The sequence below is a fragment of the Theropithecus gelada genome, chromosome 1, assembly GCF_003255815.1.
Source record: "Theropithecus gelada isolate Dixy chromosome 1, Tgel_1.0, whole genome shotgun sequence".
Taxonomy (NCBI): Eukaryota; Metazoa; Chordata; class Mammalia; order Primates; family Cercopithecidae; genus Theropithecus; species Theropithecus gelada.
The window spans coordinates 213,384,218-213,409,615 of NC_037668.1; the positions used below are offsets into that span (position 1 = coordinate 213,384,218).

The 25,398-nt window shown below is 39.4% G+C and overlaps 1 protein-coding gene across 3 annotated transcripts in view; it reads left to right on the forward strand.

Moving 5' to 3' along the window:
- Nucleotides 1-25,398, forward strand: part of CHRM3 (cholinergic receptor muscarinic 3) — a 527,196-nt gene that overhangs the window by 239,729 nt on the left and 262,069 nt on the right. For 2 of the 3 annotated variants that reach the window (XR_003116667.1, XM_025365316.1), the window contains exon 4: nt 1,916-1,978. The exons of the other annotated variant lie outside the window; for it this stretch is intronic. The gene's annotated coding sequence lies outside the window, so the exon portion shown is untranslated. The remainder of the gene's footprint in view (nt 1-1,915; nt 1,979-25,398) is intronic. 3 annotated transcript variants of the gene reach the window in all.

Below are 25,398 nucleotides of genomic sequence, written 5' to 3' on the forward strand. Positions count from 1 at the left end.
ACATGTAGGCCATGTTGGGACTCCTAATTGTAAAGTAGTCAAATGTGTTTGTAATAATGGGCATTTATTACTTTTAATGAAAAAATCCCCTGTAAATATTTTCTGAGCACCTAGTATGCACAAGACAATGGGTTTCTGTGAGATGACTGACACATGGTTAAATGGAATTAACTGAGTACTTGCCCTTTGACTCATTAGATGTTACAGGGATATTAGCAGTGGAAGATGAATTGTGTGCTCATCAGCATGCCCTAAATAGTAGAAAATGTCTATTAGATAGAGATGAGGGAGAGAAATGACTCCATCGTCGCACTGAAGTGTTGTTTGATGACTTACCCTCATTTCCTGTAGTAGGAATGAGATTATTGATATGGTTGAGTTTACTCTTGAAATTCTAGGTACACAGATATTATTTCCTGAGAATGTGCTCCTATGTAAGAGAGGCAAGGCAGCTAGTGGAAGGAGTCAGGCAGAGCTGATTTCAAGTTGTGACCCATGGTAACTTACCCCCTCGACCTCAGTTTTCCACCCCAGGGTATAGAGTGCATGCATTTCATGGAATGATAGCTCCAGCCCTTCCTTCCATAAGACACACTTCTCAGATAGGGAGGGCCGGGGGAGGGCGGCAGGGGGAAAGGGGATCTTGGGAGAGGAGGAGTCTGAGAGGCCTTGCTTGGGTCAGATGCCCTCCATTGCTGAAAGTGGGAGAGGATCCCGTGATTGACAGTTCCAACATGGCAAGCAATAGCAGAGGGAGAGGGAGGTGCTAAAGAGAGGAAGAAGGGATATGAGGGCAGCAGAGGACCAATGCTCGCGAGCATAAATGTGTTTCTCAAACTGATGAAGGAGCAATTACTCTTTTCCTCCGTATCCTTTGCATATTAATACTTTTAAAAGACATGTAAAATACAAATCTATTTTTAAATTCTCAATTACATATCCAATTGCTGTAATACTCTCTCGAAGTTTGCTCTCCATCTCTGTGCTGATCTTGTCACAGATGACACTCACAGAGGTGTCACTAGGCTCCTCTCTGACTTGCTGAGAAAATGCCTCCACATGCACCTCTAGGATCCTTTTACTTCTTCCCTCATGGTCTCTTCTCGGTCCTCTTTCCATTTGGTGTCACTGTCACCGTGCTGTGCAAACTTCAAGGTCCTCCTTTAAAAAATTCAACTACACCTTATCAGGGGATCTTATCCTCAAGTTCTTCCATAGCATTTCCCATCCCTTCATGACCCTCTGAATTCAGCCACATCCTTCACAGTGACACAGTTCTCCGGTTCTTCTGCAAAGCCTGGCACTTCTTTTTCTTTCTCTAGGTTAACCTTCTAATGGAGGTGCTTTTCCAAGATTCTGGCCTCGCTATCAGGCTCAGTACACTTAGTGTCTGAAGTGGAGTTAGGGGATTTTCATGAAGATTGCATTTTCTTCCTGTATGAGATTGGGTTAACTGTAAGATCACTGTATGCATGTATTTTGAGTAGTGTCTGGGAGAAGATAGAAACTGGAATACTTGTTGAACACAGACCGTACTAGCCAATTTGCTAAGAGAAGGCAATTCATCACTTACGTGTAAAATGAAGAGATGAGCAACTTCTTTATTTTTATTCTCACTCTATCTCCCTTCCTTGCAACTGGAGCTTAGGCAGGTTGGACGTGAGGAGCTGTAGAATGAGGAAGTCAATAGATACATTTCTTTTCCAGTGACAGGTACCTTAACTTCTCTGACCCTCTCCATCCTCTTCAGGTACATGAGGTTAGGCACCATGATCCAGGAAATCACTTCCAACTCAAAAATTCTGTAATTTTTTTTTGATTGCCTCTACTCGTGTTGTGTAACCTATTGATGTTCTCTTTCTCAGGGTCCTGGTTATTTGTTAATACCATCTTTTTTGTTGTTTTTCTTTTCTAGCACTTTTATTGTGATTAGCGGCCAAAAAAATGACAGTCAGAACTTCAGCTAAGGTACAATAAGGTAAGATCCTTTTTCTAGTTGAGCTATTTCCTTGGAAAGGGGAATTGATGGCCCAATCTGTGAGAACAGATTAATAAGGAATAAGAATTTATAAGTTGGTGTTTTCAACATGATGTACAGTTGTTACCATTAGTCATACTCAATTTTTTGTGTCTTAATAAAGCTAAGTGTGTTCATTTTCTCATCAGTTTAAAAATGGAAATAAAGGCATGTTGATTGAGATTTGAAATAAGTTAACTTTATTTCAAAAGCACATTTGTGTTTAACTGTAGCAATGTGGAATTTTTTGAAATATTGCAAAATGTTTGAATTATTAGTACATATATAGGATTGTGTAGCTTGTCTAATTCTTAGAAGCTTAAGAAGTATCCTTTGATTTAGATTGCCTTTCTTCAGAATGCTGTACAAATACGATTGTGAACATAAACAGCAACACTGTGGAAAAGCTCAATCTTTCTTAGATGTTATCCTTAATAATGTTTTATCTATCCAGCAAACACTGCTAACATCCTACCTTAAATCCAATCTCCCTATATTAGTCTGTTCTCATACAGCTATAAAGACACTACTTGAAACTGGGTAATTTATAAACAAAAGGGTAATTTATTAATTGTGTTCTACATGGCTGGTGAGGCCTCAGGAAACTTATAATCATGACAGAAGGCGAAGGGGAAGCAAGGCATGTCTTACATAGTGACAGCAGAGAGGGAGAGAGAGTGCAGGGGAAACTGCCACTTTAAAACCATCGGCTCTCATGAGAACTCCTTTGCTATCATAATAACAGCACGGGGGAAACCGCCCTCATGATCCAATCACTTCCCACCGGGCCCCTCCCTCAACACGTGGAGATTACAATTCGAGATGAGATTTGGTTGGGGACACAGAGAGCCAAATCCTATCACTACCCTCTTCCTTCCTAATAAAATCTTGATGTTGTAAGGACAGCAAAGTGCCCAGCTAAAAAATAGTCTCATCTTCCCAGATTCTCTTTCTGTGGCCATGTGACTCAGCTCCAGCCAATGAGCTCTCAGTCTTGGTCCCTGGGGAGAGTCTTTCAAGAGGAGATTCCTCTTCAAATGTTTTTTCCTTTGTTCCTATCCCATCCTTCTATCAAGAAATCACGCCCCCACCCCCACCCCTTCTTGCAATCACAGCAACAAAAGCCGAACTGGAGATACTGGAGTGGGAAGATAAAATGAGCTTGAGCTCTTGCAAGCCCACCATCAGATGTCTTGTTCCATGAGACACATACAGTCCCTAATTTAGACGAGCTTATTAGGTTTGCTGACACTCAGAGCCAAATGGAGCCTTAGCTGATTCAGTAACATTTATATCTGGATATCATGCTAGACGCGTTACCCTATCTTACTTAAACACCACAGTAGTACTATTAAGTCGAGTATTTTTATTCCCATTTGATGTACGAGGAAACAGGCTCTAAGATGTGAAGAATTTTGTCCTGTGAAACTTGTCCTATGGTAGTAACTGGCACAGGTGAGATTTGAACTTGGACCTGTCAGAGGCTGATCCCTGTACACAGCTGCCTCAATGCTGGCCCTGACAGCCTGGTTCCAAGAGCTTATTTTGCTGATTACATTTTACAGTTAGGCAGTGGGCATTGTCAGCTCAGTAACTCTTTGACTACGATACTCTTCAATAGCACAGACTTTCTATTATATTTTCCATTTGTAAAACTAAGTGAACTGAGTCTGTTCCTGTATAACAGAAATGAGAGAGAAAGACAGAGAGAGAGAGAGAGAGAGAGAGAAAGGAATAAAGATAGATAGAGAGAGAGACAAAGACAGAAAAGAAAGAAAGAAAGAAAGAAAGAAAGAAAGAAAGAAAGAAAGAAAAGGGGAAAAAAGAAAATAAAAGGAAAAGAGGAAAACAAGATCTGATTTGGGAGTATCAGTTTATATTGGAATTGCCTATGAAAGTTGGTAAAGGAAATATTAATTCTGAGCATCTCATTTTCTTTTTTTTTTTTTTTTTGAAATAAAAGTCTAGAACTAATGGTCAAAATATGGTCACCAAAACTCAGCTTTTACCCAACAATCATAGAATTAAGTATTCTCTGCCTAACTATCTTCATTAATTCACTCTTACTGACTTGGTTCAGAAAAAATATACATATATAGCTTAAAAACTAAGTCACATAATGAAATTTCTTTCTGAAGAAAGTTATACAAGGCATTGCATAAGGCACTGAGCCGACTTGGGGGATGGGGGAACTGGATAATGCAAAAATCTTTTGGCTGGAAAATAAGGGACTGGAAATGCAGGGGACAGCCCAGCAATTTTTGGCATTACAAAAAGCCATTTCACCTCTCTGGACCTTTGCTGCTTATTTGTAAATTGATGGTATAAAGTATTCTGATATGCTGTTAGTACAAAATACTAGCTTACCTTCTTGGGTCTCCATTGCTAATGCAGGGAAATACTCTGGTATCTATTCAAAGCAACAGTTTTTATTTCTGTCCATTGAACCTAAGAGTGACCAGTTACTTTCGTTTTCCTTTTATTTCTTCCAAATACATCCTGAATCCCTTGTCTCTTTTGTTATGACTCTACTCCAAGCCATCATCTTGTCTTGCCTGGACGATGGCATTAGCTTCATGTTAGTCAACATGGTTTTCATTCTTACCACACAAAATTACATTCTGTCACAGCCAGCGTCTGCTTTGGGAAGCCTCTGTCAGATCCTGTTATTCTCCTATTTGAGACCTGCTCAAAATCCTTCAATTCCTTCCCCTACATTTAGAATCAAATCCAAATGCATTAACATGACTTATAAATCTGATATGATCTGGTTTCTACTTGTACTTTTCTCTCTTTCTTCCTATACTCCAAGTCTCCCTGTCTTTATTTATTGAATATTTCTCTTTGTTCTTCGCCCTCGGGGGCCTGGCACTGAGCCCCTGGCTCTTCTTACTACTTGACCCTTCCAGTCAAATCTCAACTGCCAAGACCTCTCCTAACCACTCTCTCTAAATAACCACCATCTCGGACACCCAGGTTTAATTCCCTTCAGAAACTGGAAGTTTTATTTCTTAAGGCATATGAAAATAACCCCTTATGGACAAAATACTTACATATGTCATTTAAGGGATTTAGGTAAGACGTGATGAATCTGTCGCACCTGTTTATAATTTGTTATTTATCTCCATTGTAATATGATCTAAGCTCCATGAGGGCAGGGCCTTGTCTGTTTTCTTCACTGCCAAAACCACTATACTTATAACAATGCCTGCCCCTGCAAGAAGCTTAGTTAATGTTTGTTGAGTAAATGAATATAGAGTCAGAAAATACCCTATGTTAAATATCCTAAAAGAAATTAAGCAGTTCTTATAGAGGTCCCCAGTGTGTCTTTTGATTAGATGGGAAGAAAAGAAAAAAAAAAAAAAAAAGGCAGGGCGCGGTGGCTCACGCCTGTAATCCCAGCACTTTGGGAGGCCGAGGCGGGCGGATCATGAGGTCAGGAGATCAAGACCATCCTGGCTAACACAGTGAAACCCTGTCTCTACTAAAAAATACAAAAAATCAGCCAGGCATGGTGGCTGGCGCCTGTAGTCCCAGCTACTTGGGAGGCTGAGGCAGGAGAATGGTGTGAACCCAGGAGGCGAAGCTTGCAGTAAGCCGAGATGGAGCCACTGCACTCCAACCTGGGCGACAGAGCTAGACCCCGTCTCAAAAAAAAAAAAAAAAAAAGAAAAACAGAGAAAGAAAAAGATGAAGAAACAATATAGGAAGAACAGAGGACAGACAGAGGTATAAATAGAAAATAGCAGTAAATCCTTGGGTGGGACTGTTTCAGGGATCTTTACTCAGTGACATTTCTGATCTATGATGTTGGGTGACAGGGCTCCATTCTTTGGATCTTACATGGATTTATTGGCTAAACCTGGCACATGCACAATGAGAAATGTTTGTTGAATGAAGGCCCGAAGGAATGAAATAATAAATTATTGAACTGCTAAGAGCAAAATTTTCCCTGTTTTTATGGGCATGACAATATTCCCTTGATGCCAGTGTTTAATCCATGTTAGTAACAAACATTCCAGATAACAATGACTGTGAAAAATACCCTGTGAAACAAAAGTCCGTCCCTATGCCAGGCATTTCCCTTAGCGCATTTCAGAGTTTATTCTTTCTTCAAGGGAATTGTCACAGTGACTATCCAGAATGGCACATGGTGTTAATGTATTAAAAATACTGACAGGAAGAGGAAAACTAGAAAAACGTCTTATCTGTCAATTAAATGATATCGCCTTGTGGATAGATTACAGCAATTCCGGGGTTTTTTGTTTGCTGCCGATTGATATTTGACAGCTGTTTGTAAAATATTTACATTCTGATTTCTGTCACATTGACAGCACTTTTGGGTCTTTGGAAGATGATAATCATATGTTAGGAAAATGTTAAAAAAAATTGAAGCTGATCTGTTGAGGAGAAAAATCTGTTTTTAAAATTGTGCAAAGGAAGGGCACCCACTTTATTAAAGAATGTGCATCTAATAAAAGTCAGAAGTAGTAGATTCTTGTGATCCAAAAACACACTACATATAATGTGCAGTATAGTATCCCTCCCAACCCTGCCTGCCTTGCGTACCTCAGCTTTCCTTCATCAGCTGTGTGTGGCTGGCCACATACTTCTTACCCTTTTCCACTTTATTCTGTACATAAAATGGCAATATTTGGATGGCACATTACATAGGATTTTGGAGTATCTATATGAAATTTTGTGAAAGAAATTTAGTTTATATCCTTAGTATTAAAAGAAGAGAAAATAAAAAGCATTGGGAGGAATACTAAGTATTGAATTTATATAGAACTTCCAAATAAAATCTTTTCAAAGATTGTAATGAGAAGCAGAAATTTGTATAAATTTATATTATCAGGTATATAGAAATGATGACCTGTAATTCTTGATCAATGGTCTTATCAAAGTCTTTTATTTGGTTTTGTAAATTTATTTTCTGCTCTAACATTTTGCTACATCACTAAACATTCTTTTTAAATACCATTATATTTATATTCACAGAAAATGTGCATAATATTCTATAACACACATAAATATTCCTGATCATTTCCAGTATTCCATGTTAAAAATTAATATTGATGAAAATCATTGTTAATAACTTTCTACACATATCCCTGAATATCTTCCTTAGAATATAGTCCCAGAAATGAAATTCCTTGATCAAATGGTACACACATTTTTAAGGCTTTTGATATTTACTTTATGGTTTTCCTTTCATCAAAGTCTTCATAGTCACTGTCTGTGTGATGCTTTGTAAGAACAAGTAGATGACAGAAAATGTAAAAACCTATTTTATAGCCATTCAGAAGTTTCCTGTAATTGAAATTATGTTTAAAGATTCTAACAGCTATTACTTTCTTTCACTGACAAATGTAATGTTGAAACCTCTTGGGATAAGGCAAATGATTTTGGAACCCATCCTAACCTTTTAGTATCAAGTATTTGAAAAATTCTTAGATGGCATAAATGTTTTTATAGCCCTCACCCTGCACATAGCTTGAAATCACTAAAAGAACATATCAGCTGCAAATGGACAGAAGCGGACTCAATCCTTGATGCTTTGTAAGAACAAGTAGATAATAGACTAAGTGACTAGGAACAAAAGTGCAATTGAAGGTCCTAGGTCTACACCCATTTCCCACCCACCCCTCTTCCCATCCTTGGCTTGGTCCTGTTCCCCCAGGGTCCTCAGCCTCAGAGCCTGCATGTGGACTCTCAGCCTGAAAGCCCAAACAGCTTCTTGCCATGTCCTCATGCCTATCCCTTCATCACAAATGTATTTGGGTTCCAGGTGCACAATGGGAATGCATCAGTGAAAGATTATTCTGTGCCTTAAATGGGGGTGGACTGTGAGCTTTAGGGCAAAGAATTTGAAGGACCTGGTTGTGTGAAACTTGGTCTAGAAGGAACCAAAATTCTCATCGGCCTGTCCCTTGGAGAGGGTTGTGATGAGAGAGATGAGAAGAAGGCCAGAGTAGACCCTTTGACACGCTGCTTTTCAAACACTCATGTGCATACAGTCACCATTAAAATACAGATTCTGATTCAGAAGGGCTGAGCCTTTGTATTTCTGACAAGCTTTCAGATGAAGCTGATGCACTTTGATGAAGCTGACTGCACTGTGAGTAACAAAACTGTGATACACAGGGCCAAGGCACGGTCCCATGGCCTGGGGACTGGACCCAAGTATTGGCTTGATGTGAAGACAGAGAGGTGGTCCCTGCTTGGGACAGCTGTCTTCAGCAGGAATTCCCAGCCTGGCCTTCCCACCCCTCCTCTTCTCCGTTGAACACCATGCTCCCTGCTGTTCAACCTGTACCGCTACTTCCTCCATCAGCTCATGGCTCCTTGTCTGTGATAGGCACTGACCTTGATATCTGAATGGCAGAGCCCCATCAGCTGTGCTCAGAGTATCACGGAAGAGCAGCAGGAGCCAAGTGTCTCCACCATATTTGCAGCTGGACTAGACCTTAAGCACAGCACCAGATGCACTCAGCTATGCCTGCCTCTGAGGACTAGGGCCCCTGCCCAAGTCCTGCCAGCCGCTGGAGTCTGAGGGTACTGGCTTCTCTCTTGAACACCAGGATACTGTGGGACAACATGTGGGAAGCCTTATAGTTAGATTCAAAATGGCACATTCAGTGGAGATAGTAAACACAGTAGTCCTCCAGTGATATTGTAGTACATTATATGATGACAGATTAAAAACCAAAATTCAGCTTTTCAGATGGCCCAGATGAAAACAATGCATTTTAAAGAAGCAATCCTTAAATTGCCAAAGGAACATGTGGACTGAAAGGAAAAGAAAATCCAAACCAGAAACAAAAAATAAAACAAAATAATAGATGGTACGTTTAAATTAAAGAAACTTTTGGGAAACAAATACCTATGTGATGAAAAACAAAAAAACACCAAACAAACACAATGCAGAAAAGCTAGGAAAGGTTAAGGTATCAAAATGTATTATAGAATAGTGTTTATATCAAAAACAAAAATAGTGTCAAAATATGGACATCAAAAATAAAGTAACTATAATGGAATGGCTACAAAAAAAATGTAACTAAAGAACAGCCATAGAGAACCGGGAGTAGTCACGTGAAATAATAGAGGTGGTTACTTTCATAAAAATACAGCTTCAAAGTTTGTGGGTGGTACTTTTTAACTAAAAAAGAGTTTTTAACATAGTTCCATAACATGGAGAAATTAAGTTACATTCCAAGAGAAATGAGAGAGTTCTTGGGCTTACAGTGAAAAAGTTTTGGAAACGGACTTGAAAATTAAAGCATAACATTTGTACTAAACAACATGCACAATCCATGCAAATGTAAGGAGAAATAAGTTCAAAGCACATAGAAGAATGCTTTAAAAAAAAAAGAACTTATAATTTGACCAAAGGAAAAGGCAATGCATGTGCAATATTCACAATCTAGAGTATCACAGAAAAAAAATAAAATTCAATTTACACAATTTCTTAGTGTTCTGAGACTGCAAACCCTATCCAATTTTGACATGTCCTTTCAGCAGAATACTTATTCAATTCCTGTTATATGTTCTCCAAATGGACCATGTAGCTGATCTGTTCTAATGCTTTAATACACAGCCTATGTGTATGAAAGAAGAGCTTGCAGTCCAGTATTAATGACAAGCTATACACATATTTTTTTAAAATGCTATGGCTGTTAAGTATTATGCTGGATAGAAGTCACGTGACCAAGTTATCATGGTCTATATCATTAGCACGTTTGGATGTTTTTCACAGTGATAGGCACATATAAGCACTGTTGGAAAATGTTCATGCAAATGACATGTTAATTGGCATGCTAAGGTAGAATAAAAGGTAATATGTGGCTTCAGGGACATAGAGATAGCCGTCTATAAGAAGGTGATATAATATGAGACTTGAGAAAGGGCAGGATTTATATAGGCACAAAGAGGGTACTGCAAGGGATCATGGGTAGGAATTTGAATGCAAGTGATAGCTTCAGAGTTGTGATGTGTGTGGATGTGGGTGTGTGAGTTATAAGGATGAGGAAAGGCAGGCAAGGCCAGAGTGAGAATGACTTTGTGTATCTTAAGGAACTTCGATTTTACACTAAAAGTAACAGAATAACACTGAAAGAGCTTGAGTAGAGGAATAACATTAAGGAAAATTAACTGGGCAACAATATGTGGAAACTGACCGAGAGTGGGGAAATGCATAGATATGTCACTCTTCTGTGGTAAGAAGAGATGAAGGACTAAACAAGGAAAACTACCCACGGGAGTGAGGAAAGGATAGACTCAGAAGACGCCACGAAGAAATCTGGATCTTATCCCTTTGTGCATTGGTTTTATATTTGCCCTCTCCTGTGTCTTCATACTTTTTAATTCTTTTGATTATTTGTCTTTCATATTTAAATGTTTGGTTTATAAAGAAAACACAAACACCTCCTCTTAGGCTCTCCATTGATTTCAGTCTCACCTGCCTTCTCTCCCTGTCACCATCCATGACCCCACTTATCCAATTCAATTTCATCATCTTCCCTTCACCTCCTCCACCCACTGCAGTTTCACCACATCGCTCCAACTGTGGTTGCCAGAATGAGTAAAGACCTTCTCGTTGATAAACCCTCAAGAATCTTTGGTCCTTAACTTTCTTGACTCCTCTGTAAATTTCGTTACTATTGACTTTTTTGAAATTCTCTCTTTTCTTGGATTCGAAGGAACCTCTCTCTTCTTGAATCTCCTCTTTCATCTCATCGGCCTCTTTCTCATTTTTTCCTCTCCTTCTTTTCTTCTTTCTCTTTTTTTCCTTTTCTTCTTTTATCTACTGCTAAACTGATGATTTCCTTCCCTTCCCACCCCCCAAACTTTGGTTCAGATTTTTTCCTTTTTCCTTTACTTAACTCAACCTTCAGTCCAGTGACACAAAGCTGTGCCTCAGCTTAGACATTTTCCCCTAGTCCACATCTATATCTCCAGCTGGACAACTCCACATGGCTTTTCACCCTATACTCCCAAAACCAGAATAGCAAAACCGAGGTCTTCTGCTTCTCCCTACTTCTCCATATCTCTACCCTAGGTACAATTCAAAAATGAGAAACATCCCTTTATCATTCTGAAATGAAAATGTAATCGGCTGGGCGCAGTGGCTCACGCCTATAATCCCAGCACTTTGGGAGGCCAAGGCGGGCAGATCACGAGGTCAGGAGATCGATGCCATCCTGGCTAACACAGTGAAACCCGTCTCTACTAAAAACACAAAAAAATTAGCCGGGCGTGGTGGCGGGCGCCTATAGTCCCAGCTACTCAGGAGGCTGAGGCAGGAGAATGGTGTGAACCCAGGAGGCGGAGCTTGCAGTGAGCCGAGATGGTGCCACAGCCGTCCAGCCTGGGCGACAGAGCGAGATTCTTTCTCCAAAAAAAAAAAAAAAAAAGTAATCATAATTCAAATTAAGCCACTTCCTAGCTGGCTCAAAATTGCTTAGCTTCTATGTCTCTCAGTTTTCTTATCTACAAAATGGAAAAAAATAATTGCACCTACCTCACAGGAGTATTGTGGAAATAGTAACCGGCACAATGTAAGCGCACAGTAAATATTAACTATTTCACAGTTTGAAATAATCAGAGTCCCCACTGACTTAAAAAAAAAAAAAAACGAAACTAGTTTCCTCAGCATATTATTTAACTTTTGCTTAATTCTCAAGTTGCGTTTCTCATCATTTCCTAACTTCTACTCTACCCTCTACCCTGAAAGAAAGATTCTCTAGGAGGCTGCTCTGCCCTATCCACCCCCAAGCTCATGAGTGTCTCTTCCTGTTATTAATCATGACTTATCTTTGATAGTTTTCACTGATGCTTCAAAGTATGTGTGGGATGTCTCTTCTTGCTCCCTTTTCCCCAAGTCTGAGTTTGTTTTTCTCTCTTTGCTCCTGGAGAGCCACTGACTTAGAGGTTTTTCACCCTTCATTGCCATTGTGCGCACATCTTTATCTGACTCTCAGATAAAGGCAGCTCCTTCATGGTAGAGAATGCACTGCTGATATGTAAGTGGTTTTGAGAGGAAGTATAACAAGAGAGTGTGGACAACACAAGAGAATAAGCAGTTGGATGCACGAATAGTTCATCTAGAAATAGCCGACAGTGGAGGTGAGCCAGCCCCACCCCTCCACGTGGATCTGGGTAGTGGAAGAGGGGGAATTCTGGAGAGGAGAGAGCTAAAGGGAATATGGTGATTTCAAGGATAAGCTAAGTTTTGTCTCAAACAATGATGTGAGGAAGGAATGGAAGTCAATTGATAGATTGTTTACAGTGGATGAGCATGGAAGGAACTGGGGCAGTGGAAGGGACCGGCACAGCATCACCAGTAAGTCAGAAGAGCTCATGCTGACTTGATGATAAATTTATATCTGTATAAAATCTTCTGGAAGCAGATTCAAACAGATTGAGATGTTCGGTCTCAAGAATGAAGAATGGACATGACTGATACATGAGTCAGTGATGTGTAGGAATTATAGATAGTAACATTAATAACATTGACATATATCCATAGTCTTATTGAGTCACAGTATTTTTGGGTTATGGTATACATACACACCTATCTATATGTGTGTATATGCAGTGTCATATATAATAGTGTATTATATATACACATTGTATATATTTTGACTGTAAGAGTAATGCAATGTTTATTATAGAAATGTTTGCAGCCATCAGTGCTATGGTCTGAATGTTTCTGTTCCCCTAAATTCATATGTTAAAATCCTAATCCCCAAGGTGGTAGTATGAGAAAACAGGGCCTTTGGGAGGTTAAAAGGGATTAGTGCCCCCATAAAAGAGGCCCAAGGGGGCTTCTTTGCCCCTTTCATCATGTGAGTACTCAGTGAAAGGCACCGTCTATGAACCAGAAAGCAAGTCCTCACCAGACACCAAATGTGCTTGTGCCTTGATCATGGACTTCCCAGTCACCAGAATTGTAAGTGATACATTTCTGTTGTTTATAAGCTATTTAGTTTGTGGTATTTTAACTGCCCAGATGGACCTAAGGCAATAGAAAAGATGTAAGTCTGATTTGAAATGAGTTAAAAAGCAAAATTGGAATTTAGGAATTCGAGGCAGTTGATACAAATGACCTCATAAGTAAGCTCAGTTTTAAAAGGGAGCAGAAACATTGTATGATAGGGGCTGCAGAACAATGGAAGAGGCAGGACCTGGGACCCTGTGAGGGCTTTTTTAAGCTAGGAGATATTAAAGCCTATTTGTGAAATGGTGGAAGTAACCCAGGAAGGAAGGATAAACTGAGGATGGATGAGAAAGAGGACTATTGCAGGACTAGAGATCTTGAGTACGGGAGAAGGACATTGGGTGGGTTTTCCCTGGGTGATGCAGGGACAGAGGCAGAGTTCATGGCACAGATGCTGGTGGGTGAAGAGATAAAGATAATTGGATTATTATTACTTTCCTTTTCCTAACTACAAGGTGCTAGGCAGCAGGGCGCTGTGTTCCATCCAATTAAAATAAGGTAAATATTTAAAGCCATCCTTTGGATTTAGAAGGATGGTTCTGAAGAAAGAAGCCATGTGCACAGTTACTGAGCTCAGGGTCTTTGATCTCAGACAGCCCTCGGTGTCCTGACCCTGCTACCTTCTGTCCAGCTGTGGGACTCTCATCAGGTGAACGGGGAGGTGTCCTGTGCAACAGCCCAGGCTCTGGACTTGGCTCTCAGCTCTGTCGGTAACTGATGTGTAAGTTTGGGTTAAGCACTAAGCCCTTCCTCCTCCACATTTCTTCTGTAACATGGAGACAATTAAATGATTCTTCTTATAGGCAGGGTGAGCAATGGATGATGATATGGTAAATTTCGTAGTGTAATGCCTGCTACATATATGTCATGGCCTGCCCATGTTAGCGGTTAGTATTTCACTGCTCTAAGCCTTAGTTTCTATCTGCAGAATGGAGACAATGATGCACTTTGTCAGACATGATTATTGTGAGAATAAAAATAAATTGCATGTCAAGCTCCTAGCACACAGTAAACAGAGTAAAAGGGAAAAAAGAAGTGTGAGTGAGCATGAGGAATGGCTTCACTCTGCCGCCACAGAAATTGGTAACTTTCTAAGGAAGATTTGGAGAGAGAAAGTGATTTGTGATTTGGAGGCAGAGTTTTAAACTTAATTTGTAAGACTAAGAAGCCAGTTAAAGCCTGACAATGTGGCCCGGGACAAGCATTTCATTTGAAATGATAAATTTAATAAAAATGGATTCATTTTCACTTCACCGAAAGTGAGAGGAGATTCTGTGTGTGCATGGAAACATACAAGAGCAAATGTCTGCAGAGGCTAACTAAATGTAATGAGATTTTATACTGAGAAGCAACATTAATTACCAGAGTATAACACAGCATCTGAATCAGTGCACAAAAGTTAAAACTAAGTAAATTTATTCAATTACATAAAATTCTGTGTTTTGTAGTATCACACATTAATATATGTAAATATGTGTAAATACATATGCATAAAATATGTGTGCATTAATATATGTAAATATGTAAATATACATATATGCATAACATCATGTGTTTTGATTTCTAAATGGAATCATAAGGCTCATGACAGCAAACCTAGCTCAGTGCCTGGCACATAGCAGATGTTGAAAAATAATGGATGAATAAATGAATTAATCAAACCCATATTTGCAGCTTGTGTAACTTATGTTGGAGATCCCCATCTTAGAAAAAAGTAGTTAACATATTCTATTTGTTTCTTTATAAACAAATTTAATACAGATTGATGCTTAATGATGGAAAGCTAGATACAATTAACGAATATCTTATACGAGCTGATGTGTCAAATGAAAGAACTAAGGAAAGGCATTGTGAAAGGCAAGTAATGTAGGTGGAGATAGGATTGTGTCTTAGACAGAAGAAAGGAGGGTGCGGTACAAAAGACGTCATGAAGTATTACCCAAAACAATGTTGTTTCTGCTTCAAAATGTTTGCGCTTCTTATTCAAGAACAAGGAAGGCATGACTTAAAGCTGGAGGCAATAAAGACTTGCACAGAGAATGGTGTTGGGGTGTTCAGAAAAGATGGAATAGTAGACTTGGCTAAGACAGCTTGTGGGTTCCTCTCTCCTCACTTCTCCCCTTCCCCAGGCCAGCCCCTAGAGTTGAACTCCAGTGAGTTGCCTGACTGACTCCAGCACTTTCTGAGGGGAGTGTAGAGAAGTTGGTACTAAAGTGTGGTGTAAGGATCAGCAGCAGCAGCATCACCTAGAAGCTTGTTGGAAATGCAGAGTCTGAGACCCTACCCTTGTAGTAAGGGTTAAAAAGAAAAAGAGACAAATTTTCCTCCACACAGCAGCTCACTTCAAGGACAGTTATAAGATAATGCTGTCCGAAAAGCCAAGGCCAAAGGAATGAGCTCCAGACAGCACCCCCCACCCCACCCCTCCAGAGCAAGGTTGAGAGGAAAAAAAAGAGAGAAAGACAAATTCCTTTACTGTTACTCCTTTCCCTGGCCTCTGAAGCACGACTGTTTTACAAATGTCTGTGTTTAGCCAGTTCTTGTTTTTCTTTTGCTGCAGCTACAAGGCCACCAGCTATGCAAGGCCCCAAGTTATGCACTGTATGATTAACGGCCTTTGTTTTGCTTTTATAAGCCTGCTTATAAAAAGCCCCACTCCATCTTTGTTCGAGGCTCAGCTTTTTGGATGTGAATCCACTGAGCCAGTGCATACCTCAAAATAAATATCCTCCTGTATTCACCCGTACTGGTCTCTCTCGTCCTCTGCGTCCTGCAACCCCCTAGCCCTACTGAGTCCGAATCTGCAACTAATAAGTTCTTTGGGTGACTCGTGGGCACATGAAAATTTGAGAAGCACTGGCAATGAAGTTAGAAATGTGGGCTCTAAAGCACATAGATCTTGGTTCAAATCCCCATTCCACCTTGAGCAAGCTAATTTTCTAATCTTGTTTCCTCACCTGTGTGGTATAATAATAGGCACCTCATGAATACTACTATGAGAGATAAATAAGGTAGTTACATATAAAGTGTTTATGTAGTGCCTACCTCTTAGTAACTGTTCAATAATGTTACCATTTTTTACTATTTTTTTCTCTGCTGAGCAACAGCAAAAGAAAGTAGTGAGGAAGAAGCATTCTCCATGTGATCTTCTTTTTTTTTTTATTTTCTCAACTATATGCTCACTATGACAAGAAAAAAAAAAACACGATTTACCTCCAGGCATAGACTTGCAAATAGGTCTAATAATCTTTCTGAGTTTCCTTCACTGCTAAATGTTACTTCTACTTATATTACTATGGATCAGTATCTTAACCTCTTTGAGCCTTATTTTCATCCTTCATAGTATGGGCTTTTAACATCAGCCTATCTCATAAAGTTGTGAAAATCAAACAAAGTGGTCCATAAGACAGTATTATGTTCATTGTTAAGAGCTATTTTGTGGAAGTTAAGATGGGAGATCTCACAAGTAGAATCATCTCAATATATGAGACTGATAATATGAAGTGTTGATATATATCATTTATAATATATAGTGTGAATGACTGATAGGGCCATCCCCCCTGCCCTTGGATAGTGTTAATGAAAAACCAGAGCCAGACCATAGTTAATGTGGAAAAATCAGGTTTGATTGAGGAACTATTACAATATGGGAAAGAGACCTCAGCATAGAACTGGGATCACTTGCGAACACAACATGGACAAGTGGGGATGTGTAGCCAAGGAGCCGCCTGGAGTCAGCGGATGGAAAATTCCTGAGAGGAAGCCTCGCGAGTAAGGGGGATTCCTAGGAAACAGACCTTTGGGGATTCTAGCTGCAGACAGTGCGGAGTGAGCAGATGTCATCTGGGGGATGATGAGGAGTGAGGAATTTGATCAGACACAGAAGGGGATCAGATATTGAGGGTGGGGAATTCTGGATAAACCGACTTAGCAGGAATCTTGCTACAACTGAGTGATGCCGAGACAGAAACAGAAGTGCCAAGGTAGGGGCCTGCTTGGGAAGGAGCTTCAGAAGGACCTGACTGAAGTTTGGTCAAGGACGGAGTCTTTGTCGAAGAGCCAAGCTGGTTGCAGATGGGAAGGAGTGGAAGGTGGCTGCCTCTTCAGATACAGAGGCCTCTGCATATAGATACCAGAAAGTCTGTTTTTCAAAAATGGTCTGAACTTACAAGGGCTCTTTTAGCATTCTGTCCTTTCCCTTATCCAGTAGCGGAAAATAAGGCACATCCACTTAAAGAGCAAGATAAAATCAAACAAGTAGGCATAGAGGAGAGTTCTATGGAGGATCAGAGGAAGGAGTGATTGCCTCTGGTCGTGTGTCTGCAGGGCTTCAGAGTCAAGACTGTTCTGGTTGACCTGGGGGATAAACAGAATCTGGAGAGAGAATTGCAATCTTTTTGGAGGAAATAGCAAGAGAGGAGAAAAACAAAGCAAACAAACAAACAAAAAAACAGAGGCAGCAAAGCTTGAAGCACATGAAGAAAGGGTAAAGAAGCTTCTTTTTAATTTTTTTTAAATTTTTGTGATACAGGGTCTTGCTCTGTTGCCTAGGCTGGAGTGTGGTGGCACCATCACAGCTCTCTGCAGCCTCAACTTCCCAGGCTCAGACAGTCCTCCCATGTCAGCCTCTTGAGTAGCTGCGACCACAGATGTGAGCCACCATGCCTGGCTAATTTTTGAAAAAATACTTTTTGGAGAGATAGGGGTCTCACTATGTTATTCAGGCTGGTCTCAAACTCCTGGGCTTAAGCAATCCTCCTGCCTAGGCCTCCTAAATCCTGGGATTACAGGTGTGAGCCACTGTACCCAGCCAAGAAACTCCTTTGGAAACTCAATCACACAGGATTGGAGAGAAGAATAGGTTATAAAACTAAGGAGGGATTCGATTTTGAGGAACCTTGAGTGTTCAATTCCTACTTTTCCAATGATGAATAGTCACATACTGTTTTGTTTTGTTTTTGAGACGGAGTCTCACTGTGTCACCCAGGTTAGAGTGCAGTGGTGCGATCTCGGCTCACTGCAAACTTCGCCTCCTGGGTTCAAGTGATTCTTCTGCCTCAGCCTCCCAAGTAGCCAGGACTACAGGCACACACCACCTCTCCTGGCTAATTTTTGTAATTTTAGTGGAGACGGGGTTTCAGCATGTTGGCCCGGAAGGTCTCGAACTCCTGACTTCAGGTAATCCGCCCTCCTTGACCTCCCAAAGTGCTGGGATTACAGGCGTGAGCCACCACATTCAGCCTACATACTGTTTCTGAACTGGGAATGAACATAATCAGGGCTGTGATATTGGAACATTCATCTGGCATCCATGAATGAGTTGGAGCAAAGCGAGAATAAGTGGAGAGACTAAATCAGAGGAGATATTTCAGTGGCCTAGGAAAAATAATAAGGCCCCGAGCTGGATTTGCAATACTGGAAATGTAAGGAAAGGACAACAATTGGGACACATCCCTTTCTCATAGGTTCACATTTACTTTTTCATGTCAACAATAAGCCACAATATTATAAGAAAATAAAAATAATTAATCTGCTACTGGATGTTGTTCTTACTGAGTTCCATCTTTAGATATGTTTTTTATTAAAGTTGTGAGAAGTACAAATATACTAGTTACTTGTTCTATTTTTATGTTCTTGTGCAGGGAAAGAGGAAAAGGAAGAGTTCTATTCATGTGTCATACTCTGAGACTTGTGGTAGTTTGCTAATTATAAGTTCTATTGTCTTGGTCTCAAAAGGAATTCAAATGCTGAACCAAGTATAGTAAGGTCTCCCAGACCCCAGTGATTACACAGCTGCAAAATTTGTAGCCGAAATGTCATCCTGTCTTAGTATTTTTGCAGGCCAAAAGGCCAAGCAAAGTCAAGTCAAACTGTTTCTCATTTCTTACAGAAATGTACAAGACCTAACAATAGAGCTCAAGGCTTCATCAAAAACTTTAGTCTCTTCTTTGACCTCCTGGACTGTTGGCTGAGTCAGATTTTTTGTGTCTGTTGAATGGGAGATAATCTTACTTTCATCTATCCCTGCCTTTCTAACACAATCTATTTGAGGTCCCTAGTTTCAAGATATTTTCATAGAGCCCCAGATTAAATGTATTTTGGATAACCTTATGCACATGGCTCTGGGCCAGCTCTTTCTCTTAGTATAATTTTTTAAGCAAAGGATTGGGTGCTTTCATCTCACTTTCTCTAAGACCTTACTGTCCATCTGGCTTTTCATCTCTAAAGTTAGTTCATTGTCCTGGACAATCAGTATAATATCAGTGTAATTTTGAAACACGTCCCCTGTATGGACAATCTTTCTAAAGGCTTCCAAAGTAATGTAAAATAAGCAATTGATTTCACATGAATTGTCCTTTTTGTAAAAATAAATATTAAGAAAATACAAAGAAAAAGAAGAGACATGAAAATGTTGGTCTTGGCAATAGCAAAGATGTGGAACTAATCCAGGTTTCCATCAATGATTGATTAGATAAAGAAAACATGATACTTGTGTAGACTGTGGAATACTATGCAGCCACAAAAAGAACAAAATCATGTCCTTTGTGGCAACGTAGATGTTGCAATTATCCTAAGTGAATTAATGCAGGAATAGATACCCAATTACTGTATGTTCTCACTTATAGGTGGGAGGTAACATTGGGTACAAACGGGCACAAAGAAGGAAAGGATAAATCCCAGAGATCCCCAAATGGGAGAGGTAGGGAAGAGGGGAAAAGAGTTTAAAAATTACTTCTGGGTTACTATGTTCATTATTTGGTAGATGGGATCATTAGACGCCTAAACCTCAGCATCACGCAAGATACTTGTGTCACAAACTTGTACAGGTACTCCCCACCGAATCTAAAATTTTTCAATAAAATATTAAAAAAAAAAAAAAAAAGGCTAGGTGTGGTAGCTCATGCTTGCAATCCCATCACTTTGGGAGGCAGAAGCAGAAAATCACTTGAGCTCAGGAGTTCGAGACCAGTCTGGGCAACATGGAAAGACCTCATCTCTGCTAAAAAATACAAAACAAAACAAATCGGCTGGTGTGGTGATATGCACCTATAATCCCAGCTACTTGGAAGGCTGAGGTGGGAGGATCACATGAGCCCAGAAAGTTGACACTGCAGTAAGTCATGATCACACTACAGCACTCCAACCTGGGCACCAGGTTGAGACCCTATCTTAAAAAATAAATAAAATAAAATAAAATAAAACATTTTAGTGTTGAGGTTATAGGTGATTTAAATTATTTTTTAATTTTTTTAACATTTTTGGTAATTAAAATATTACATATATGAGTTAACAAATATTATAAAACATGTTTTTCCAACCAGCACAATCATACTTTATTTTTATAATTTATTTGTTTTATTTCCAAAAGATACATTCCTTGAAATATGTTGGTGATTGTGCATATAAAAGAGTTCTTTACTTCTATACCAACGGTTCCCAAAAATTTGGACTTCAAAATAGTTTAGAAAACTGACATAGAAGTATGAACCTTTGGCTTTGAAAATAAGGGTCATAAAAAAAGCAACTAATCTTTGCTGTCAACATTTTTAAGAAAAAGAAAGGATGTTAGGATGCCATACTGGTACAAAAGACCTAGTCTTAGAATTTAAATAGGGTCCTTCACAAGAAACGCCGACAGGTACATTTACACACACATGGATGTTTGTATATGTGCATACCATTTCAAATCCAGTAAAACTGGATATACTAACATTACATTGTACAAAGTTATTTTGGAGTCTCCCAGTTTGCAGTGGAATGTGAAGAGGAGCTGAAATACCCGAAATGTCCTAATGCTCTCTCTACATTACTGCCCTTGTAAAATTGTCCAGTTTTACATAAGCATGTTGAGGAAAATGAAAACAATAGTCTTAATACTATTTCACTCAGTTTGGAATGTTCCAGGTAATTTACCTGAAAGTGAGAGAGACCAAAGAACAACTAAGTACTCTGCCAAAATTTTCCCCCTGCAGAGCCTGGCGTTGTGAAGTTGAGCTAACAAAGAAGGCTCAGCAGTTAGGGCTTTGATGACTCAACACAGAAAAGTCAGCAACAACTAATATGAACTCTTCCACAAGGTTGCTACAAGAACAGGCATTTGCAAAGCTTTCTTTCTTAATTGCCTTTTTATATTCTGACATTTTTCTCTCCATCAGAAATACCTTAGACATTAAATCTCCATGACAAAACCACTTGAATACCCATTTTGATCCTGTGATTTGAAGTATGGAGAGGAAAATCGTTGAACCTGAGAAAAATGTTCACATTTATAGGTTCCCTTTAAAATTTAGCAGAATTACATTAATAACATCATCTGTTTCCAGTGCCCTCACTTACTTTGTGGGCTTCATTTATCTCTTATATAATTAGTACAGCTACATCATTCTTCACAATTGTTTGGAGAGACATTGCAATTGGAGGTTTTAATCTTTTTTACTCTGACAGCTACATTGTTGTAGGATTTCTGGAAAAAAAAAAGTGAGAACAATGGAATGCACTTTTTGGGGACTATTTTTAAGTGGTCCAGTCTGTGCCTTTCTTGTTAATTTTAATTTGAAATTTCATAATTTGCTCTTTTGATAGTTCTGTCTCTCAAAGAAAGAAAAGTTCCTGAGACTGAGAGTCAGGTATCTAATAAATATGAAACTAGCTATTGAGATCTTGTCTTTTAATCTGAGTGATGGATTGACTCTTTGGGCCTCAAACAATAAAGCGAGTTTACTATCATAAAATCAATCTGTTAGCTTTAAAATGGGCTTCCTCTGTTTGACTGACAATACAATTCTGATGTTGTACCAAATTTAAAAATAGTTTGTATTTCTCATAATAACTAGTAGGTTGAATAGTGGGTGTTGTGATGGAAAATACCCTGAGGCTTCTTTGGACTCAACTAGAAGGAATGTCAAGATTGATTTGTGATACCTGCAAGAGGCAGAAGAGCCAAGAGTTGCAACATGAGGCCAGGGAGTTGCCATGACTAATGCGGGATCTCATGGTGCTTTCTGGAAGTGCTGACTTTACATCTTGAATATATGGTTGCCCAAAACATCTGGTATATTGGGACCTAATAAATAATAACTTACTGATTGATTAAGGACTATGCACATTATCAAAGATTTTTAGCAACTAAAAGCTGAAGAGTCATGAAAAGCAACTGTATACCTTCAAGAACATCATCTCATAGCTTCTTCAAGATAATTTTATTGATTTGATGATTTTTTTTTTTTTTTGGGACAAAGTCTTGCTTTGTTAACCAAGCTAGAGTGCAGTGGTGTGATCTTGGCCCACTGCAACCTCCACCTCCTGGGTTCAAGCGATTCTCCCACCTCAGCCTCCTGAGTAGCTGGAACTACAAGTGTGTGCCACCACACCTGGCTATTTTTGTATTTTTAGTAGAGACAGGTGTCACCATGTTAGCCAGGCTGGTCTCGAACTCTTGACTTCGAGTGATCCACCCACCTTGGCCTCCCAAAATGCTGGGATTACAGGTGTGAGCCACCATGCCTGGTCCTGGTTTAATTTTTAATAAATCCATTCCATATTCACATTGTGAAAACACTTTACCTTCTTTATTCTCAGTGGTTGTTTTTCCTTTTGCTCAAGGTTAACAGGTATGAGTTCTAACATCTTCTGCTTTATATTCTCTTTCTGTACATCTTCTCTGCTCCCTGTGTCTCTGGGGAGAAAGAAATTTTTTCTCTTCATCTCTAAGTTAGCCACTTCTCTGCTGTTATCTTCTTTTGGTTGGGATCTTGCCGTCTGAGTTGTTCCCAAGATTTCCAATAACGGTAATGTCTCCCTCTTGTGTGGAGGAGGGACTGGCAGATCCCTATGGATTTATATGGGCAAATTCCACTTTCCTTCACTCTGTGTCTCTCCTCCAGCCACTGTCCCATTCCTCCCCTTCACGGGTGCATCTCTAGTCTCTGGGCCCCCTTCTCAAGGGAACTTTCCATGGTGAAGGAAATATTCTGTCTGTACTATCCAGTGCAGTAGCCACCAAGCACTTGTGGTTATTGAGTACTTGAAATGCAACTAGTGGCACTTGAAGAAGGGAAATTTTAATTCTTTTTTTAAAATTTCAATTGGAAATGTCACACTTGGCAAGTGTCTACCATAATGGACAATAGATAAACATCTGCTTCAGATTTCTTCAACTGAACCACAGAAAATTATTTAAGTGTATCTCCCCAGCTCTCCAAAGGATAGTGCATAACTAGTACCATTCCAACATATATAGAGGAGAAGTTAGCTCATTACCTACAGTGGATACCTGAGGGCATTACGACTTTATTCTCTTTATTTCAGTAACTGAGGTTGTCCTCTCATACTCATTGAAAGAGGAAGTCCAAATGTCTGCCATTTGCAAAGACCATCAGTGATCTTTGTAAGTTTCTCATTCTTAATTTCTAACTGTCTTGTTTTTCTTTACTTATTAGAAACCAGGTGTCACTCTGTTGCCCAGGCTGGCGTGCAGTGGTATCATTATAGCTCACTGCAGTGTCCAACTTTTGGGCTCAAATGATGCTCCTGCATCAGCCTCCCAGGTAGCTGGTGCTACAGGTGCATGCCGTCATGCTCACCCTCGCCAGTGGTTTTTGTTTTGTTTTGTATTGTTTTTTGTAGAGATGGAGTTCTCACTGATTTGATCAGTCTGGTCTTAAACTCCTGGCCTCAAGTGATCCAGCCTCCCAAGTACTGGGATTACAGGCATTAGCCATTACACCTGTCCCTAACTCTCCTCTTTAATCAAATTGATTACTATCCTCCAAATATTACTTTTACTTTTCTACTTTTCAGCCTCGTATTATACTATCTCCTCAGCATCTTACAACCTTCTTCTTTCCTACACTTACCAAATCACATACATTTCTTCAAGGCTCATGGTCTAGCTCTTCTGACAAGCTTCCACAGAGCAATAAGCCTAAGATAAGTGTAGTCCTTAGTCTAGATATATTAAAAAAACTTGTTGAACTCTTACTATATTCAAGACAAGTATGCAAGATGGATAGAGTGGTTAGTAATGATAATAATAAATTAATATGGCTGGGCACAGTAGCTCATGTGTGTAATCCCTGTACTTTGGGGGGCTGAGACAGGGGGATCACTTAAGGTCAGGAGTTGGAGACCAGCCTGGCCAGTATGGCAAAACCCAGGCTTTACTAAAAATACAAAACAATTAGCCCAGTATGATGGTGCATGCTTGTAATTCCAGCTACTATGGAGGCTGGGGTGCAATTGCTTGAATCTGGGAGGTGGAGGTTGCAATGAGTCAAGATCGTGCCACTGCACTCCAGCCTGTCTCAAAAATAATAATAACGACAATAGTAATAGATTAATATTTGTTGAAGACTTCTTACATGTCACATACTCTTCCAAGCTCTATGTGTGCATGATTTCATTTACTTCTCATGATTACCCAGTGAGATAGATATTACTATTATATCACTTTCACAAATGAGGAAATGGAGGCACATAGAAATAATAACATGCCCAGGTCTCCCGATCAGTAAGTGACAGAAAGGTCCTGCTGGTACAGTTAAATCCCAGCACCTGCCAATTCTTCTTAATAGTCAACAGAACTAAAGAACTCCTATTCTTAAATGTCTTCTACTTTTATTTTGATGTTAACATTTGTATTGTGATTACGCTTTTGTTACTAAATGTCACATACATAGGCTGCTCCTCTCAGTAACATTATAAACTTCTAAGGTAGAGACCAAAGTGTCTGCTCCTTTGCAGTCTTAGCAAGCACTTAACAACATATTTTAGACAGTATGTTTCAAATTATGGATATGGCTGATTAATGAGTTTTAGGTTCTAAACTCAGTTTACTGTGTTCACATCCAATTTTTTAATGAAATAGAATGAAATAATAAACAGTGGCACACCTAGGCAATGGAATATTTAGCAATAAAAAGAATGAGCTGTCATGTCGTGTAAAGACATGGAGGACCCCTAAATGGATTTTGCTAAGTAAAAGCAGCCAGGCTTCAAAGGTTATATACTGGATGATTCTGACAATATGATATTCTGGAAAAGGCAAAACTGTGGAGACAGTAAAATGATGACTGGTTAAGAGTTAGCGTAGAGGGAGGGATGGATAGGTTGGAGCATGGGGTATTTTTAAGGCAGTGAAACTATTTTGTATAATACTGTAAGGTGGATACATCATTATAGATTTGTCAAAATCCATAGAATGTACAACACAGAGAGTGAACCCTAATTTAAACTATAGACTTTAGCTGATAGTAATATATCAATATTGGTTCATTTGTTGTAACAAATATGCTACATTAATGCGAAGTATTAATAACAAAGGAAACTGTGTGAGAAGGGAGAAAGGAGAGATAGTACATAGGAACTCTCTGTAGTTTCT